The sequence below is a fragment of the Ranitomeya imitator genome, chromosome 6 (assembly GCF_032444005.1).
Source record: "Ranitomeya imitator isolate aRanImi1 chromosome 6, aRanImi1.pri, whole genome shotgun sequence".
Classification (NCBI taxonomy): domain Eukaryota; kingdom Metazoa; phylum Chordata; class Amphibia; order Anura; family Dendrobatidae; genus Ranitomeya; species Ranitomeya imitator.
The window spans coordinates 417,863,453-417,880,490 of record NC_091287.1 but is presented as its reverse complement, the minus strand read 5'-3'; positions in this window follow the sequence as shown (position 1 = coordinate 417,880,490).

Below are 17,038 nucleotides of genomic sequence, written 5' to 3'. Positions count from 1 at the left end.
GGATTCTAGTGTTGGATATCTGCCAAAATCCTTATAACGAAAAAACACAACTCAGTTTCAATGTTCTCTTATGTTAGGTGCACACATTGAGTGTTTGCAGTGGATTTTCCCACACCAAAAATGTTGACCTGAAAACTCTTATTTTTACTAATGCTTTTGTCCCCTTCATGATTGAACCCTTTTTCATTTTTGCGTTTGTTTTTCGCTCCCCTTCTTCCCAGAGCCATAACTTTTTTATTTTTCAATATGGCAATGTGAGGGCTTGTTTTTTTGCGGGACAAGTTGTAATTTTGAACAACATCATTGGTTTTACCATATCGTGTACTCAAAAATGGGATAAAAATTTCAAGTGCGGAGGAATTGCAAAAAAGAGTTCAATTCCACAACTCTTTTTGGATTTTTTTTTACCATATTCACCAAATGCTAAAACTGACCTGCCGTTATGATTCTCCAGGTCATTACGAGTTTATAGACACCAAACATGTCTAGGTTCTTTTTTATGTAAGTGGTGACAAAAAAATCCAAAGTTTGCTAAAAAAAAATTGCATAATTTTCAGAGACCCGTAGCGTCTCCATTTTTTGTGATCTCGAGTTGGGGGAGGGCTTATTTTTTGCATGCCGAGCTGACGTTTTTAATTATACCATTTTGGTGCACATACGTTCTTTTGATCGCCCATTATTGCATTTTAATGCAATGTTGCGGCGATCAAAAAAAGTAATTCTGGCGTTTTGACTTTTTTTCTCTTTACGCTGTTTAGCGATCAGGTTAACCCTAGAACGCATGACGTTAAAAATATACATATTAACGTATTGGGGGCCTTTTAGGCCCCCATGCACATAATGTAGAAAAACACACTTAAATAACTTTCACAAGTTTATTTCAAAATTGCTCAATAACATATGAATAGTGGACAAAATTTTAATTATAATTTTTCACAGAAAACACCAAAAAATCTTTTTTTTTCCCAAATTTCACACAAAGACATGAAAACACACAAAAACGCATAGAAATCTATAGCAAACTAGCTGCAGCTACATTTTTATTCTAACTTTATTTTCTATTATATTAGTCTTCCAAACAATTCTAACGTTTTTTCAGAAGTTTTGTGCAATTTTTGATAAATATGTTCCAGATATAACTGATAGAGGCTAATTTGTCTGTTTCAAACCTCGCTGCACGAGTTCGCTTATCATCAAAGCGAATGATTCTTCTAATTTCCTCATATCTGCCCACTGACATTGTCGCCTTATAGTGTGGATCAGAAAGTGGGTCCAGAAATAATTCTCGTATTGGGACATCATACGATTTTTGACTCCCTGCCAGCAGTAAAAGTCCAATATATGCATAAAGTTCCTCTTTTGAGATATTTTTCCAGGACTTATTTTTTGCAGTAGCGATACGTCTTCATTCTCGGTTTGAACATAATAGGACCTCTTCTGCAATATTGTCAGAAAAATAAGTACAGAATACATCTTTAAGGGTAAAGTAACTGGGACTTCCCACAGCTCCTTGAGCCTGTCTCACAATATTGTGTGTTGGAGTACGTCCGACTAATGTAGGATTACTGTCCCAAAAAAACATTCGTTTTGGATGTTCTGCTTATCACTTCTTGAGGATCCACTAGATTCACTTCTTCATCATCAGAAGAATCACTGGATGAGGATGTTTGAGTAGCTGGTGGCAGATATTCTTCATCAGACAAAGATAGTTCACTTTCATCATCGCTTTGAAACATAATCACTTCAATCTCTTGGTCAGTCAGACACTTGGAGGAAGAGTGTGCCATTGCTGACTAGATGTTAGCAAACTAAAAGAAAAAAACAATGAACAGAATCAGGGTTGTCCACTCTTTGCTTGTGTGTGACACACTGTAAGTGCAATGTCCCCCCTTCTTCCTCTCACCCTCAGCAGCTCTTACCTTTTATACTTTTAGGTGGTGTACAATTCTCTGGATTTTTGTGGCTCACAAGCTCTAGCCTTTGCAAGCTTCTTAGAAACTGAAAATGAATCAGATTTCCTCTCAACAGCTTATCTTATCACAGGTCCTTCAGCAATTAGCTCACAGTGTATACTGTCCTCAGTACTCTATACACAGCTCATTACTGTGTTCCGAAGGACCTGAGGTGATGTCATGGCCTTATCACTCCCTCCAAAAATCACATGGCATCCTCACATGTTATTATCCACACCCTGGCTCCTCCACCAGCATTACTGAGTACAAATAAAGTAACTTGTGACAAAAACACTACTGAGAACATGATAAAAATAGCGGGCCCCTAAAAGCCCCCAATTCGTACAGATGTAGTTTTCACCAAACAAGCATTGTTACACCATAATGCCTATGAAAAAAATTATATGAGCAACTGGATATTGTCAACAACGACATACTTGAGGAATACCTGGAGTTTCAAAATTATAACTAAAGTAATTTTGCAGATAATAGCAAAAATGTAAGCATGGGGGCCTAAAAGGCCCCCAATATGCTTCCTAGGGTTAATTAATTTTTGATATTGATAGATAGAGCGATTCTGAACTCTGTGATACCAAATATGTGTATGTTGTTTTTGTTTGTTTTATTTTAATGGGGTGAAAGGGGGGTGATTTGAACTTTTATATATTTTTAAAAAATATTTTTAAAAACATTTGCTTTTTACTTTTTGCATGCTTCAATAGTCTCCATGGGAGACTAGAAGCTGCCATAATCTGACCAGCTCTGCTACATAGAGGTGATGATCAGATCGCCTGTATGTAGCAGAATTGCTCACTTGCTATGAGTGCCGATCATCAGGCAGTGGCAACCATAGAGGTCTGCTGGAGACCTCTGGTTGTCATGCCAACCCATCGGTAACCCGGGATCACTGATGGACGGGATTTCTGGCGCGTGTTAAATGCCGCTGTCAGAGTTTGACAGCGACATTTAGCGGGTTAACAGCCACCCGTGGCCTGCAATTCCACTCGCGGCTGTTGCGGGCACATGTGCTAGAAAAGATGTGGGCTCACGGCCGGAGCCCACATCAAAAGGGGCGACACGACATGCGTAGTACTAGTACGGTGTATGTTGTGAAGGGGTTAATTGCATTTTTTGTTTGTTCACTTTAATGGATGACAAACTGCAAAAAAGGCTGTAAGAATTGAAATACTACAGATTTTTTAAAAAAACATTGACGGCAGTAGCGTAGCTACCGGGGGGGCAGAGGTGGTGGTTGCCCCGGGCCCTGCGCTCTGAGGTGGCCCACCCAGAGCTACGCTACTGTAACTGCATCGGTGTGCACGCACCCGCTGTCAGGAGATGAGCGGTAGCTCGGCGCAGCGCAGGAACCAGGAGGAAGAGAGGTGAGTATTGGATTTTTTTTTTATGGAGGTGCATCATACTATAGACACTATGGGGGCTGCCTTATATCAGAGTCTGCCTATGGGGGGCTGCATTATATTAGAGTCTGCATGGGCGGTGCATTATATTAAAGTCTGCCTATGGGGGGGCTGCATTATATTAGATTCTGCCTGGGAGGTGTTGCAATATATTAGAGTCTGCCTGTGGGGTGCATTATATTAAAGTCTGCCTATGGGGGGGCTGCCTTATATTACAGTCTGCCCATAGGGGGTGCAGTATACTATATTGAGGTTTATCTGGTGCACTATACTATATGGAGGCTATCTAGGGGGTCATCACACAGTGTGGAGATTACAATGACGGGGCCATCATACAGTGATCGAGCCATTAAACAGTTTGGGGGATACTAAGGGGTCAGTATATATACAATCCGGGGTATAAATATCAGAGAGCATCATACTGTGTATAGGGGAGCTGTACAGGAGGTGACTCGGGACATTATTAAATGTAAAGTGGGCACTTATTGTTTTAGCAGAACTCAGGTTACTGTGACTGTCAAAGGGGCACACAGGGCATTATTACTTTCTATGAGACAAAATATGGGCACTGTTTTCTAGGGCACTTCCACCGGGCATTAGTATATTATAGAGGGTTGCTTTAGAATTTAAAGGGCACAGAGAACCACACAGCAGAGGCAGTAATAGGGACACATACGGCAGCAGCGGCTCAGTATTGTGGTATCAGGTGCAGTAATAGGGACACATACGGCAGAGGCTCAGTATTGGGGTATCAGGTGCAGTAATAGGGACACATACGGCAGAGGCTCAGTATTGGGGTATCAGGTGCAGTAATAGGGTCACATATGGCAGCAGCGGCTCAGTATTGGGGTATCAGGGGCAGTAATAGGGTCACATACGGCAGCAGCGGCTCAGTATTGGGGTATCAGGGACAGTAATAGGGACACATACGGCAGCAGCGTCTCAGTATTGGGGTATCAGGGGCAGTAATAGGGACACATACAGCAGCAGCGGCTCAGTACTGGGGTATCGGGCAGTAATAGGGACACATACGGCAGCAGCGGCTCAATATTGGGGTATCAGCAGGATGAGGAGTTTGTTCAGGTTGGGAATAGATGGTGATGGGGCTGGAATATGAGAAGTTAAATGTGTCTTTGTTGTATTCTCTGCAGACAAGTTGTAGCTGGAATAAGTTGTCATGTCGGTCTGGGCCAGATGGAAAAAACGGGAAAAGTGAACAATTCTTTCACAAAGAACGTCAGCAGTAAATCATTATCTGTAACTGTGCAGTAATCACTTATATGTTCTGTAGGGCTGGTATCTACCACTGACCATATGGCGGTAATAACCATGTTGGTCTTTATATAGAGAGTAACAGCATAGTCATCTCCTACATCCACTATTAGGCCGGGGTCACACTAGACCGTAATACGGCCGAGTGCAATGCGATAAAAAATCGCATTGCACTCGGACCAATGTTACCATATGGGGCAGCTCCCACCAGCCGACTTTTTGTCGGCCGTTTTCCCCGGTCCAAGACAATCGCAGCATGCTGCGATTGTATCGGTCCGAGGAAAACTCTCGGCTCACTCGCACCCATATAAGCCTATGGGTGCGAGTGAGACAGCGCACACCACTCTGATATCATCCGAGTGATGTGCGCTATAAGCGGACCCCAGCAATGGAGGAGATGGAGAAATTCATTTCTCCACCTCCTCCGCAGCTGTGCTCCGATCCTCCCTGTGCGAGAGAATCGGAGCACAGATGCATGACACTCGGCTCCTGCTCTGCTGCGAGCAGGAGCCGAGTGTCATTAGCATATTGCATCCGATGCTCTTGCATCGGATGCAAAACGTTAGTGTGACCCCGGCCTTAGGGGCCCACTCAGAAGTTTCTCCCCTCCTGAACCAAATCCCTAGCTACGCCTCTAATTGACGCATTGTATACAAAGAGCCCCATAAATGTATCTAACGTATAGCAGTGTCAAAACAACATTACTGTGCACATGTTCCTTCCTTCTTGTATCTCATCTTTTAATCGCTTCAGGGTTACTTAAAAAAAGTAACTTGTTCATTCATCCTAGTGGAAGCTGCCGCTCACTGTACTTGACCATGGAGGACAAGATTAGGCAGCAGAACAGTTGCAAGAACCACAGCAAAACCGCCACCTGGGAAAACTCAGGGAATGCACTGGTGCCTAAAAGATGACATGGTGCAGCCTAAGGCTATGTTTCCACTGTTCGGATTCTTTCAGTATTTGCTGCCGATTGGACACTGTGTACATCTGCAGCGTCCAGATGTTACAGCATAGTGGAGGGCATTTTATGAAATCCCATCTCCACTATGCGTGCAGGGCCGCATCCGGCGGCCCTGTGTAACCGGACATGCGGTTTTTGGAGTCGTCCTCCTGGGGCCATGTGATTGGGACATATGTTAGGGATCATCATTAGTATTGTAACGCCGCTGGGTTAATACCTTATTCTTCGGCGTTACTTTTGCATGTCTCTGCTTTAACCCTTGCTCCTCTCCCCCTAACTTGCAGGGATACTGTAGTTTGTTACCTGTATGGACGCTGCTCAGTTCCCTGCCACCGCTGCGTAGCTGTACATGTGCTGTGATGTCTTTGCTCTGCTGCATGGCCACTCGCATGTGCGGTCCTTGGCTATCGCAGTGGAAGCTAGCCACGGCTTGCGAGGTCCTCTGCAGCTGTGTATGACTTTCCCCGTGTGTCCAGGCTAGCAGTTGCTGCCAGGTGCCCTAGGCCACAGTTCCTGTGCTGACTGTGCTGTAATGGTATCTGTTTGTGCTTAGGGTGCGCGCGGCCACACCTACCCTGCTTTTATTAGGGTTTGAGTGTGCACTGGTGTTGCTTCCTCAGCCTATTGCTGAGGAGCCGCTCCTATATAAACTCCCTCTTTCCTATAGGGCGTTGCCAGAGCATTGCGTTTCTGTGTCTTGCCTTGTGAGGTATCCAGCTCCCGTTCTGTCTGCAGTATTTTCTGGGAGAGCTGATACCTGTCTACCGCCTGCTCTGGGGGCAGAATACCCAGATCCGTTAGTATCTTGTTTTGTCTGCCTGTTCTGGGGGCAGAGTACCCAGATCTGCCTTTCCTGGAGGCTGTATATCCGGATCAGTTTGTGTCTTGTTTATCCGCCTAATCTGGGGGCAGAGTACCCAGACCTACCTATCCTGGAGGCTGCATATCCAGTACCTGATCCTATCTGAACTGTGTCCATTGTGTTGTGTTCCTGAAGTCCTTTTGTGTCTGACACCCTGCACCCAGTGACTGAACCTTCCGGGCTCATCTTTTAAAGATGGAGTTCGGTGTTCTTGCTGAGCTCTTACTATTCTGTGCTTAGCCTTCCATGCGGTGCTAACCCCGTCTGGCCCATTTCCAGTCTGGCGGTGCTTGCACCATCACGCTTGAGTTCCTTCCTAGGTCCGATGCCCGAAGCCTGACGGCCGTAGCTTGGAACCTGATGTCCACCGCTACCTGGTCCTGTGCCTTCCGTGTCCCAACCGATGACCTGGGCTGCCACGCCAGTGTCTCAGATGTCCTGATGTTCTTCATGTGTCCGATTACCTGATGACCTGGGCTGCCACACCAGTGTCCCAGCCGATGACCTGGGCTGCCACACCAGTGTCCCAAATGTCCTGATGTCCTGCCTGTGTCCAATGTCCTGCCTGTGACCCAATGTTCCTTGGGGTCCACCCTGTGATGACGTCTGTCCTGGGTCTTTGTCTGATGTTCTCCTGCTGTGCCTGTGCTGTTCCTGTGGCCTGAGAGAGGCTGTCCTAGTAAGCCCGTGCCAGATGACCCTGGACTGCATCAACCCGTAATAACCCTTGCAATCAACAGAAGTCCATCTGAGGTCGGTGTCTGATGTTCTCCTGCTGAACCTGTGCTGCGCCTCAGGCCTGAGAGCGAGGCTGTCCTAGCATGCCCATGTCAGATAACCCTGGACTTCATCAACCCGTGATGTCCTTCTGCCTTCGCCCGACGTCTGAGACGTGTACCCTTCCTAGACGTGTGGAATCGGGATCCTGACATCATTATGTTCTGTTATGTACTGTTATCATTTAAGTAAACTTTGTTTCTTCATACCTGAAGTTGTGCGGTGTAGTCTAGTTCTGCATATCGTCATCTTGTTCACATGCTCCGCTGCCACAGACCCTGCTCACTGCCCTTCCCTAGTATGGGTAGGTCCAGGTAACTCTATGTGGTCCAGTGGGTCCACATTGCGTTCCTTTTCGGGACGCTCGCCCCACGTCGCTATGTCTGGCGACGTGGAGGCGTTGGCTCGGCCACGTCTGCGGTCGCAGTCATAACAAGCATCTATTTGTAATCCTAATGGATCCCTAATATCCCCTGACTTAACCAACCACCAACTGCCTGATAATGACACTTTGTAGCAGCAACTTCATCTATCGCTTAGGCTACTTTCACACTAGCGTCAGATTCGGACCGTCGCAGTGCGTCGGGCCGAGATTCCGACGCTAGAATTTGATGCGCAGCACAACGGGTGCAGCGGATGCATTTCTCCGGCGCATCCGGTGCTCCATTGTGAGGGCGGAGTTCCGGCCGCGCATGCGCGGTCGGAAAAAGCGGTCCGTCGGCAGCAAAAACGTGACATTTAACGTTTTTTGCAACCGTCGCACGACGGTTGCGACGTGTGTCAATACGTCGCAATGTGTCGGTAATGTTACTCTATGGGGCAAAAACGCATCCTGCAAACAACGTTGCAGGATGCGTTTTTGCCCCTAAACGACACATTGCGATGTATTCAAAACAACGCCAGTGTGAAAGTAGCCTTACCCTCTGTGCTTTGATTTTGTGACCAGTTCTCATTAACCCCTTTACCCCCAAGGGTGGTTTGCACGTTAATGACCAGGCCAATTTTTACAATTCTGACCACTGTCAATTTATGAGGTTATAACTCTGGAACGCTTTAACGAATTCTGATGATTCTGACATTGTTTTCTTGTGACATATTGTACTTCATGAGTGGTAAAATTTCTTTGATATTAGTTGCGTTTATTTGTGAAAAAAACAGAAATTTGGCAAAAATTACGCAATTTTCCAACTTTGAATTTTTATGCCCTTAAATCACAGAGATTTGTCACACAAAATACTTAAGTAACATTTCCCACATGTCTACTTTACATCAGCGCAATTTTGGAACCAAAAATGTTTTTTTTTTGTTAGGGAGTTATAAGGGTTAAAAATTGACCAGCAATTTCTCAGTTTTACAACACCATTTTTTTTTTACATCACATTTGAAGTCACTTTGAGGGGTCTATATGATAAATACCCAAGTGTGACACCATTCTCAAAAAACTGCATCCCTCAAGGTGCTCAAAACCACATTCAAGAAGATTTATTAACCCTTCAGGTGTTTCACAGGAATTCTTGGAATGTTTAAAAAAAAAAAAAGATTTAATTTTTTTTCACAAGAAAATTACTACAGCTCCAATTTGTTTGATTTTACCAAGGGTAACAGGAGAAAGCGGACCCCAAAAGTTGTTGTGCAATTTGTCCTGAGTACGTTAATACCGCATATGTGGGGGTAAACCACTGTTTGGACGCACAGCAGAGCTCGGAAGGGAAGGAGAGCCATTTGACTTTTCAATGCAAAATTGACTGGAATTGAGATAGGACGCCATGTCGCGTTTGGAGAGTCCCTGATGTGCCTAAACAATGAAACCCCCCACAAGTGACACCATTTTGGAAAGTAGACTCCCTAAGGAACTTATCTAGATGTGTGGTGAGCACTTTGACCAACCAAGTGCTTCACAGAAGTTTATAATGCAGAGCCGTAAAAATAAATAATCATATTTTTTCACAAAAATGATCTTTTCGCCCCCAATTTATTTTTTCCACAAAAATTACTTTTTAGCCCCCAGTTTTGTATTTTCCCAAGGGTAACAGGAGAAATTGGACCCGAAAAGTTGTTGTCCACCGTTTGGGCGCATGGCAGAGCTCGGAAGGGAAGGAGCGCCATTTGGAATGCAGACTTAGGTGGATTGGTCTGCAGGCTACCAGGTACACATAAAATTGGCCATTTTTATGCGCTAAACGCTTTCATATTTCTAGTGCAGTAATGCAGTTCAATTTTCGTGTTTCATGTTTGCATGTTTTAGCGCTGCAGTGTGCTGCCTTATTTACTTAACTATATACGAGTTGGCAACTTTAGGTTCAGCACCTGTTCACACTTAGTCTATGTTTGGATGTGACGGTCAGGTTTTTGAAAAGGTGTTCAATAAAGGGGCTAACTAGTGGGACAGTTTTATAGGTCGGGTCATTACAGACGCGGCCATACTAAATGTGTGTACTTATATTTTTTATATTTAGATAAAGAAATGTATTTATTGGAACAATTTTTTTTTTATTTAGGATTTTTTTTTTACACATGTAAATATATATATATATATATAATTTTTTTTTTACTTTTTTAAATTAGGGAGACATCACACTATAGTGTCAGATTGCTGATCTGACACTTTACATAGCACTGTGTCAGATCAGCGATCTGACAGGCAGTGCTCCTGGCTTACCAGCGCCTGCTCTGAGCAGGCGCTGGTAAGCCACCTCCCTGCAGGACCCGGAAGCAGCTCCATGGCCATTTTGGATCCGGGGCCTGCAGGGAGGAGGTAGGAGACCCTCGGAACAACGCTATCACATCGCGTTGCTCCGAGGGTCTCAGGGAAGCACGCAGGGAGTCCCCTCCCTGCACGATGCTTCCCTATGCCGCTGGAACGCTGTGATCATGTTTGATCGGTGTTCTGGGGGTTAATGTACCAGGAACGGTCCATGACCGCTCCTGGCACATAGTGCCGGATGTCAGCTGTGATAGTTAGCTGACACCCGGCGGCTATTGGCCGCACTCCCCCCGTGAGCGCGGCCCGATCGCATATGACGTACTATCATGTCAGTGGTCATACGGGCCCATACCACCTCGACGGGATAGTACGTCTAATGTCAGAAAGGGGTTAATTTGGATTTCTTGTCACTAACCCATAGTCTATATTTCTAAATACTTTTTGCTCTGTATGTTGCTTTTAGGAATTTTTTAGATTTAATGTGTGATTAATTGGTCGAAATAAAGTTTTCATAATTTTGATAATTAGCACTGACTCAGGTTCTTCTTATTATGCCAGATAAATAACAGTCTATGAATACGATGCGGTGATTCTGCATGTGTTCAATGAACACATGCGGAATCACCGCACGTACAACAGGGGGCGACGCTTTGGGCGGAGCGGGGTATCCACTGCGTCCAAAGTGCAGGGATTCCTGACAGTGGAAACGTAGCCTAAGTGTGCTTTCACATTGCGTTTTGGCACCCGTTCAGTGGCCCCTTTTGGAAGCCGACACTCAGGCATCCCAAAGTGCATGTTCGCTCTGCCCGCACCATTATAGTCTATGGCCCTGCCAACGTATACGTTTTATTCCCGTTTTACTGAGGATTCAGACGTTAACCTCAACGGGGCCACTGAGCGGGTGCCAAAATGCAATGTGGGAGCTCCCGAATGGTTTTAAACTGTAAAGAAATAATACGCAGCACGAGACTTCAGGAATATCATTTATTTTGCTGCTGCTGTAAACTGCAGCATTTTTCCCCCTTGAAATGCTCTGCAAAAACACAATGTGTGAACAAGCCCTTATTGTTTCAAAATTCTTATAGACTGTGCACATGATGACATTAATCACTCAGCCGTTTTATCATGGACTGGTAAATAGCTGATATCACATAAATTTTTTTTGTGATCAAACTGTTCCATGGCAGCCTCATTATAACAGGCTGGTGGAAATCAGATAACCATATACTACTCGCACGGATGGGATTTCTCTATATCCAGACATCGATCACATGGCGTATCACTCCCAGGAGCCAGTCACATGCTGTTTACAACAGCAACATGTAAATGTGGAGGAAGACTCCTGTTTCATCGGCAGGGTCAGTTGCTAAGCAACACTTCGAAAAGCGCAGAGAAGGAACAATCAAGCCAATTGTGGGCGCTGACCTGATCCATCACGTGGAGCAGAATTAAGAATGATTTGATCACATCACAATACCTTATTAGCCAATTTGTTTTTGTAACCGTATGTAAGCAAATTACTCCAATGTCTTTTTAGAGATTATAGGTTTTTGAGAAAAATCACTATTTTGTTGAATAGGTTTTATTTTAGCAAGTTCATAACAGATGAAAAAGATAAGAGTTGATTCTATCCTAACAAAACATCTGTGGGAGTAAACAGCCCGCCCAGACCAGTGTCATTATCTGTAAGAATGGGACGATTGGCCAAAAGTCTGTGTCAAACGACGTGAGAAGGGATCTTCTCCTGTGGTGGAGACACCAATGATGTAGTAAGCCATGGTTATAGTTTAAAAGAAATATCCGTAATTCTAATGTTTCAGTATAATAACGCATTTCAGTCCCATACTGGGACCTTCTTAAGATTAAAAACACTTCAGAAATCTGTGTGTGTAAGCCTACCCCAGGCTGTAGAGCAGTGTTCCCCAACTCCGGTCCTCAAGAGCCACCAACAGGTCATGTTTTCAGGATTTCCTTTGTATTGCACAGGTGATAATTGCATCACCTGGACAGGAAACAATTCAATCACCTGTGCAATACTATGGAAATCCTGAAAACATGACATGTTGGTGGCTCTTGAGGACCTGAGTTGGGGAACACTGTTGTACAGTATAGATTATTGGGGTGCGCAGCCTCTTGAAGCCCCATTATAGCTCCTCAATATTCATTTTATTAGCTTTATTTTACTTGTAAATCCAGCCATCAGGAATTAACATCATTAATTTGTTATGAGATTGTACAAAAGAACCCGGTTACAAGATCTGTAATTAGTCAGCATTTATCAGGCAAACAATATTCCCAGGCCAACCTGTTTCTGTCATTCCCCGGGGGCCCTAGGTGATCAGCAGGTGGCAAATATGTTGTTTAAGAGTAAAGAGTCTCCCGAGAATGCACATTGACTATCTGTGCCATCAAATCCCATTGTTTTTCTATAGCTGTTTTTGCAGGCCATACTATGTTCAGAAGTAGATGGGCTTTGATAATTTTTATACATAGGATTATGTTTGGAAAACCATTACATGCACCACTTTTCTAGGTTCGTAAAACTACCTGTGGATACAGTGAATCGTAAAGCCTAATGATAAAAGAAAGACATTAAAGGGGTGGTCCCAAACACAAATTAATTTTCATCCTAAATGCCTATTTAATGCCATCATTTACTTTCTATTATACATTCATGAAAAAGTCCTTACCATTCCCTCACTACTATATAATGGCTTTATTTTTTTCTACTTAATTTTTAATGATGATTCGTTTGAGAATCCTAATGTAACAAAGCGTCATCAAGGGGCAGAGGCTGTGGTCACTGCTGCAGCCCGTGATGCAGCCCCTTTTTAGGGGCTGGGCTAGTTCTACAGAGCATGCGTCAGTTGTCAATTCCGACATATGCTCAGTAGATTCTTGTCACATTACCCTGTGACAAAAATGTACTGATTGACAATTGACGCATGTTGAGAAGAGCAGGAACTAGCCCAGCCCCTGAAACAGAGGTCAGTGATGACATTCGTTTCAGGGAGGGGCAGGAGCATACATAGAAATCATGGGGCCCCAGAGCAGAAATCTTAATTGGACCCTCCCAACAAAAAAAATTAGTATTCGGTGGGGTTACGGAAGAGCATATCTCACAACTTTGCAGCCTTTACAAAGTACCGGTAATTTTACTCCCACTGAAGCACTAGATTTCCCTTTCATTGCACTCATAAAATATGATGCCAAAAAGAGTGCCACAGAAACACTGTATGATACGCCTACAGTGACTTCCTCCACACGCACAGTATGATGACCCCACTGTACCCCACATCACCTTCCCAGCATAGTATGGTGACCCCAGCACAGTATGATCCCCCAACTGTGACCCCACATGGCCCTCCATGCAGTATTATGGGCCTACATACAGTATAATGGCCACACACCTCACCACACTTTATAATGACGCCCACTAGTCCTACAAACAGTATAATGGCTCCCACATAGCCCTCCAAATATTATAAGCCCTCCATATAGTACAATGGGCTCCATAGTCCTCTATACAGTATACTGCACCCCATAATGCTCCATATAGTATAATGTACACCCCATAGTCCTCTATTTACTATAATGCACTCCCCTTAGTTCACAATCTACTATATAATTGTCTAAGGGTCACTTCCATCTTTCTATCCTTCTGTCTTTCTGTCTGTCCCGTGATATATATCCGTATATTCCATGGTCGCGGAATCCAAGTCGCTGATTAGTCTCGCCAGCTACCTGTCATGGCTGCCGCGATCAATCAGCGACGGCCACAGTCCGATTAGTCCCTCCCTACTCCCCTGCAGTTGGCGCCCGCTCCATACTCCCCGCAGTCACCACTCACACAGGGTTAATGCCAGCGGTAACGGACCGCGCTATGCTGCGGGTAACTCACTCCGTTACTGCCGCTATTAACCCTGTGTGACCAAGTTTTTACTATTGATGCTGCCTATGCAGCGTCAATAGTAAAAACATCTAATGTTAAAAATAATAAAAAAAATAAACAAATCGTTATATACTCACCTTTCGCGACGCTCCGGTGATCTCCGGCAGGTTCTGGTGCCCAGGATGGTATGGGAGAAGGACCCGCGACGTCATCACAGGCCCTGCGCGCCTGCGTGTGAAGGACCTGCCATGATGTCACGGTCATGTGACCGCGACGTCATCACAGTGCCTGTGCGAGAACGACCTGCCGTGACGTCACGGTCATGTGACCGCGATGTCATCACAGGTCCTGCACGAGAATGACCTGCCATGATGTCACGGTCATGTGACTGCGATGTCATCACAGTGCCTGTGCGCCTGCGCGAGAATGACCTGCCATGACGTCACGGTCATGTGACCGAACTACAAGGGGCCCCCGGAAGGTGAGTATATGTTTATTTTTTAACCTTTGACATACGTTGCTGGGCAATATACTAAGTGGCTCTGTTCTGTATACTACGTCGCTGTGCAATATACTACTTGGCTCTGTGCTGTATACTACGTCACTGGGCAATATACTATGTAACTGGGCAATATACTACGTGGCTGGGCAATATACTACGTGACTGGGCAATATACTACGTGGGCTGTGCAATATACTGCATGGACATGCATATTCTAGAATACCCGATGCGTTAGAATCGGGCCATCATCTAGCATAATATAATGCACCCCACACAGTACTCCATATAGTATAATGCACTCCCCATAGTCCTGTATAATATAATGCATTCCCCATAGTCCTTCCTTTAGAATAATACACCCCACAGTCCCCATACAGTATTATGCCATCCCATGGTCCTCCATACAGTATAATGCTCTTCATATAGTATAATGTTCCCACCATAGTCTTCCATATTGTATAATGCATGCTCCAGTGTCTTTCATGCAGTATTATGGCCACCACAATTTTTAGTTTTTTATATATTAATATCCTACTGTACTCTCCTCCTCATTCCCCCGCTGCTTTGGTCTCTGCAGTGAGTGATCTGGAGCGCCCCCACATCCTAGTGCAGCAGGCGCCATGTAGTGACGTCATCTCACCCGTTGCACTGAAACCTCAGATGCCAGGGAAGAATGATGAGGGAGAGTCAACTGATGCTCCCTCCTTCATCATACTTTCAACTGTATAGGCATCCAGGATGCCGATACAGTTGAATGTGCGATGAAGGTTGGTGGGATGGTGCCTGTGCTGGCAACGGTCTCTCTTGGCTCACAGTCACCATTGCAGCCATGTTGCCTGCCAGGATTGGCGGTACTCCACTGGGGAGAGAGCAGGGGCTGCGATTGAAAAAAAAGTATAGTGAGGGAATGGTAGGGACTCTCAAATTAAAGTATATTAAAAAATAGATTAGATTATGGCAATAAATACATAGGCATTTACCATGAAAAATTAATTTCTGTTTTGGACCACCCCTTTAATGTTTTAGGTTATGCATTGTTCATATTAACAGCTTATAAATTTGTTGGGGAAAGCTACATAAAATGTATAAGGCTATGTGCACACTCTGCAGATTTTGCTGCGGATCTGCAGCAGTTTTCCATAAGTTTTACAGTACCCATGTAAACCTATGGAAAACAAAATCCGCAGTGCCCATTCTGTCAATTCTTTGTGCGGATTCCGCAGCGGTTTACACCTGCTCCATAATAGGAATCCGCAGGTGTAAAACCGCATGTGGAATCCGCACAAAAAAAGCGCAGAAAAACCGCAGTAAATCCGTGGTAATTCCGCAGTAAATCCGCTGTGCGGTTTTCCTGCGGATTTACCAAAATTAGTGCGGAAAAATCCGCACACCATTCCGCAGCGTGTGCACATACCCTTACACTATGTGCGTCAGGCCAGGTTTACATCACGCCGTAAGACTTTGTATGACATGAGGCTTCTCAATTTGCTTTTCACTGGTAAAGTTGCTTGTTCATTGTTTTATACATATTGTCTTTTTAGACAGGAAGAGGAATTGAACTCTAAATGCCACCTATTGGAAGTAGCAATCCTAGGAATCAATATCGACCCTTTCACGAGCCTTGTCACATAACGTACTGTAGGATATAAGCCAAATAAAAATTTACATGGATAATTTTTGCATGGCCCATAAGTCTCCTTAGGCTGCTTTCACATTTCCGTTGGTACGCGGCCGTCGCTAAGCGTCGGTGCGACGTTGTGAAAATTCGGCACAACGTGGGCAGCGGTTGCAGTTTTTCAACGCATCTGCTGTCCATTCTAAATTCCCGGGGAGGAGGGGGCGGCGTTCCGGCTGCGCATGCGTGGTAGTAAATGCAGGATCCGACATACGAAAAAATATTCCCTTGAATGTTTTTTCGTGACGACAGTCCGCCAAAACATGACGCATCCAGTGCACGACGAACGCGACGTACGGCCATACGTCGCGATCTGTCGGCAATACAAGTCTATGGGAAAAAAATGCATCCTGCGGGCACATTTGCAGGATGCGTTTTTTTCCCAAAACGACGCATTGTGACAGAGGCCAAACGACGCAAGTGTGAAAGAAGCCTTACATTGGCATGTCACTCTCCACAAAGAGAGACCCTATTCATTATTGCGGAGGTATATATATATAAGTTTTATATAGTCACTGATTTAGCAACATAAGCGACTCTGTTTTATATATATTCTACAGTATTCTGGAGAAAAACGTTTGACATGGACTGTTGATTAATTCTGCAGCCCAAACAATCACCATTTGAGACTGATTAAAAGTCTGCAACTGTATTCTTTCGTGGATTCAATGTGGAAAAACAGCTGTTTCCACTTAAAGAAGCCTTTTCACCAAGTCCAAGTGGGTGTTAGACAGTTTTCAATTAATGGGTGTACTTAGTTTCCCTGTATGATGCCATCCAATTATAAGCAGTCAGCAACAATCAAGAGGACAAAAAAACAGACCCAGCAATAGATTGCAGCATATTTCTCTGTGTGTGACAGACAGACAGCCCTTTATTGGAGCATATTTCTCTGTGTGTGACAGACAGACAGCCCTGATATAACCTAGATGATTAGAAAGCACAGATGACTTACACCTTTCAGATACGGTCCCTGTGGTGGTGGGTGGGGACAGCACAGCTAAGTTCATCTGTGTCACA